We start from the raw sequence: 5,305 nt of genomic DNA, 5'->3' as shown, positions 1-5,305 counted from the left end.
GCCCCGGCTCCGCTTCCTCTTCCCGAGAGCCCACCCCGCCCGGGGTGAGAGCCGGCTCCCTCCCTCACATCCTTCCCATCCCTCCACCCGCCGCCGGGCGCCATAGCAGGAGATCGAGGTTGCCGGTATGGAGTGGGCGAGGTGGAAGAGTCGGTTACCTGCAGCAAGCCCGCGGCCGCTGGGGCGCAGGAGGGTGCGCTACCGCGCGGCACCCCAAGCCCGCCGCGCACCCGCCGGGCGCTGAGCTGCGCTCGCCGCGCTGGCCGACAGCGCCTCCCGGCCACGGGGCTCGGAACCCGCCCGCCACGCCCCCGGTCCCACCCCGCTAGGCCCCGCCCACAGCATCCCCGCCTCGCCCACCTCGGAGGCCGGCGGGCGCGGTGGGCGGGGCGGCGGGGCTGGAAGGCGCGCGGCTCACCGCCGGGGACAGCGCGCCCTCTGGGACAGCCGCCCCGCGTCCCTGTGTTTCCCCTCTCCGCCTCCTCGGGTTCGCCTTGCTTCTTAGTTCCCCCCCCAAACTGCACAAGAGCTGGGTGAGTAAGTGGGGTCTCCTTCAAAATTCTGTGCCCTTTTCCTTGGAGGCGGGAAACGCCAGAAGTGCCGCCTTTTCTGATTTTCAAAATGTTTTATTAAAAAAAAAAAAAAAAAGACCAGGAAAAAAAGGCACATGCCAAGGTTTTTTACGTAATGTAAAGTTTAGAAATGACCGTGAAGGTTTTTTTTTTTTTCCCCTGATGAGCCTTGTTTGTTAAATTTAGTATTTAAAAAACGCATTATGTCCACGTGTGTTTTCACAGGAGAACGAAGACAAAAATGAGATTGTGAACCAATCCACAGTGCCCGGCAGAAGTAGAAAACACCTCTTTCCACCCTTTGTAGCACATAGGCTTGGGTCACTTAGGAAAGTTGACATGGTCTCCTTGGTAACAAGAGGAATGCTGTGCATTCTTCCATAGGACCTTTAGTTCCTGGAGAGCAGGACGGATTGTGACTCCTCTCCGTATCATTTATTCATTCAACACATACATTGAAGTAAATGAAGGAAGGAAGTAGGTCCATACTCACTTCCCTGCCCACCATGTCCTGCTGAAGCCACAAGGCACATCTGAGATCCTGTAACTGGAGGCTTGCATGATGCCCACCATTCCTAGGAAAGGTCATTGCCCAGGCAAGAAGCTTGAACAGAGAGCAGGGCCAGGCTGGCCTGGACTGAACCCCTGAGTCTCTGAAGTTCACCCTCTTTGGGCTTTGGACTTGAAGAGGTTAGATACCCCAGGGATGGTGGGTGGGCGGGGGATGCTTGCTTAGACACAGCCACACAGAGCAGTTGTATCTTATAAGCGGAACATAAATTAGCCACCCCACATGAAGCACATTGGTTTCATGTGAACCCACCTCTTCTGTGAAGACACGGGCTCCCTTCAAGACTTTGGAATATTCTGGGAGGATTGCTGTGGACTCTCCTGTCCCCTTCCCACCCTCGTGCCAGAGTGTTACTGGGTAAAGCAGCACGATGCGGGCCAGCTGTGACGACAATAGCAGAGAAGCTAATGAGATATTCCCGGGGGAAAGTAAATCTTGTCTTCCCCAAGGAGATTCCTCCTCCGGCGACAATGTTGGAACACATTGCTTTAATTTTATTTTAAAAAGTAATTTTCTGGGGGCACCTTACTGGCTCAGCCAATAGAGCGGGCAACTCTTGATCTGGGGGTGGTGAGTTTGATACGCACACTGGAGGTAGAGTTTATGTAATAAAAAAATTTTTTTTAATTTAGAAAAAGTGACTTTCTTATAATGCATTATGTGCAAGACGAAGACAAGGAGACCACACGAGTTCCTTTTATTATTATTTTTTTAACGTTTATTTATTTTGAGAAAGAGAGAGAGAGAGAGAGAGACTGTGTGCACAGGGCGGGGAGGAGCAGAGACGGTGGGAGAGAGAAACCCAAGCAGGCTCCACACCGTCTGCCCCGAGCCTGTTGCTGGGCTCTATCTCATGAAAGGTGAGACCACGACTTGACACAGAAGACATGAATAGACACTTCTCTAAAGAAGACATCCGCATGGCCAACGGGCACATGAAAAGATGCTCATTGTCACTCCTCGTCAGGGAAATACCAATCAAAACCACACTGAGATACCACCTCACGCCGGTCAGTGGCTAAAATGAGTAAGTCAGGAGACTACAGATGCTGGTGAGGATGTGGAGAAACGGGAACCCTCTTGCACTGTTGCTGGGAATGCAAACTGGTGCGGCCGCTCTAGAAAACAGTGTGGAGGTTCCTCAAAAAATTAAAAATAGATCTACCCTATGACCCAGCAATAGCACTGCTAGGAATTTACCCAAGGGATACAGGAGTGCTGATGCAGAGGGGCACTTGTACCCCAATGTTTATAGCAGCACTCTCAACAACAGCCAAATTATGGAAAGAGCCTAAATGTCCATCAACTGACGAATGGATACAGAAGATGTGGTTTATATTTACAATGGAATAGTACTTGGGCAAGGAGAAAGAGTGAAATCATGCCATTTGTAGCAACTTGGATCAGACTGGAGGGTACTAGGCTGAGTGAAATAAGTCAAGCAGAGAAGGACATACCATCTGTTTTCACTCATATGTGGATCCTGAGAAACTTAACAGAAGACCTTGGGGGAGGGGAAGAAAAAAAAAGAGGTTAGAGAGGGAGAGAGGCAAAGCATAAGAGACTCTTAAAAACTGAGAACAAACTGAGGGTTGATGGGGGGTGGGAGGGAGGGGAAAGTGGGTGATGGGCACTGAGGAAGGCACCTGTTGGGATGAGCACTGGGTGTGGTATGGAAACCAGTTTGACGATAAATTATATAAAAAAAGAAAGGCGAGACCATGACTCGAGCCTAAATCAAGAGTCACACACTTAATGGACTGAGCCACCCAGGCGCCCCCACACGAGTTCCTTTTAGACTGTGGTTTACATTTTTTATCGTGGAAACAAAAGTAGGAACCCAAAATATCTTGTGCAGAATTTGCATTTTGGTCAGAATCAGAATAAAAGTAATTGCAGTTTGTTTTCTCTATCTGTTGCTAACCCAGGTGACCTTTTAAACTAAGGGACTTAAGACACTGAGAAGGCAAATACGCTGTGAAAACCGTGATAATGCTTTATGAAATTAAATTCATAAATTCTATCATTTCGATGTTTGAAGCTAAGCCTGTCACGTCTTTCCACCAGACTAAACATGTTTCCTTCCTCCCCACTTGATTAGTTGGGTTTTTTTTTCCTTTATTTTTTTCTGGGCTTATTTCAAGGATATTTTAAGTTTTGGGTTTTGTTTTTTTTTAAGATTTTATTTTTAAGTAATCTCTACACCCAACATGGGCTTGAACTCACAACCCTGAGATCAAGAGTGGCACACTCCACCAATTGAGTCAGCCAGGAGCCCCTTAAGTTTGCTTTTAATCATGAACACGGCTTAATATGCCTAAAAGAATAACTCTTTTTAATTTCAAAAAGGGTGATCAAATGTGCTTGCTTTTTTTTTTTTTTTTAATTTTTTTTTCAACGTTTATTTTATTTATTTTTGGGACAGAGAGAGACAGAGCATGAACGGGGGAGGGGCAGAGAGAGAGGGAGACACAGAATCGGAAACAGGCTCCAGGCTCTGAGCCGTCAGCCCAGAGCCCGACGTGGGGCTCGGACTCCCAGACCACGAGATCGTGACCTGGCTGAAGTCGGATGCTTAACCGACTGCGCCCCCCAGGCGCCCCTGATGTGCTTGCTTTTGAGTTATCTCCTTGTATCATTCAGCATTTATATCTTAAAAAAGAAAAGAAAAGGAAAATGTGCATTATCTTATGTCCTAGCAATTCTACTCTTTGGTGTTAAGTCATCAGTTATGTTGTCTAATGTGGTAGCCACAAGATACGTGTGGCTACTGAACCCCTGGAATTGTCTCCACTGCATTGAAGTGTGTGATAAGTGTAAAATACACAATAGATTCTGAAAATTTAATATGAAAGAAAAAAGAATTTAATATATCTCATTTTAGGGGCACCTGGGTGGCTCAGTCAATTAAGCATCCAACTTCGGCTCAGGTCATGATCTCACGGTTCGTGAGTTCAAGCCCCCACATCAGGCTCTATGTTGACAGCTCAGAGGCTGGAGCCTGCTTTGGATTCTGTGTCTCCCTCTCTGCCCCTCCCCCAGTCACTCAAAAAAGAAATAATAAACATTAAAAAAACTAAAAGGAAAAAATAAATAAAAGATCTCATTTTAATTCATTTTCAAATATGGACCATATGTTGAAATGATAATATTTTGGATATATTGACTTAAATTTTATTAAAATAAAAAATAAAAGGGTGAATAAAATTTGTTACTGCCAATAATTGGAACTTTGGATATATGTTGCCAAAGCAGTGCTGATTCTGTTCCTTTACACAATTTGTACAGTGTTGTACTTCATGTGCATTATGAGCATTGATGGGTGGATTTGATCACCTAAGTTCAATGTGTGATACTGTTTTTATAGGAAAATTAACTTCCAAGATCCAAACAGTGGATTAAAAAAAATTTTTTTTAATGTTTGTTTTATTTTTGAGAGAGAGAGAGAGAGAGAGACAGAGTGCGAGTGGGGGAGGGGCAGAGAGAGAGGGAGACACAGAATCCGAAGCAGGCTCCAGGCTCTGAGCTGTCAGCCCAGAGCCCGACGCGGGGCTCTAACCCATGAACTGTGAGATCATGACCTGAGCCCAAGTCGGACTGAGCCACCCAGGTGCCCCCCAAACAGTGGATTTAGAAATTAACTTTCCGAAAAATCTTTTTGGTCAATTGCTTACTGTGGGTATCCCATAAATGTAATTATTTTTAATGACCACAGGAGCATAAGCCCATCATAAAGCTATACACGTAGTCCAGAAGGTATTTCTGGATCATTTAAAGGTGTGTCCGGTCAGAAAACAGGTATCACAGCAGCTAATTTTACAGAGAATTGAAGGAGTTGGTTAAACAGGTAACAGAGGGCTGAAAGGTACAAAGGGAAACATGGCAGTAACAGAAAGACAGCAAGGGCCGCTGGTAGAGCTGGAGGAAAGGAGCGGGTCTCAGAAACTAAGAGCTGCCTGCCATGGAAAAGAACCCTGGGAAGCTGGGACTCAGGCCTCTAAGGAAGGGGGTGGTACCCAACTGGTGGTGATATTTCTGCAGGTAAGTGTTGAGGCTAGATCCGAGAAAGTGGATTCAATACTGGAAATCAGAACCAACTGCTGCAGTCAGGGAAAACAATCATTGCTTGGTGACCTCGGTGGGCACAGCGAGCAGATGTCAA

This window comes from Leopardus geoffroyi, chromosome D4 (genome assembly GCF_018350155.1).
Source record: "Leopardus geoffroyi isolate Oge1 chromosome D4, O.geoffroyi_Oge1_pat1.0, whole genome shotgun sequence".
Classification (NCBI taxonomy): Eukaryota; Metazoa; Chordata; class Mammalia; order Carnivora; family Felidae; genus Leopardus; species Leopardus geoffroyi.
Note: the sequence above shows the minus strand (reverse complement) of the source record.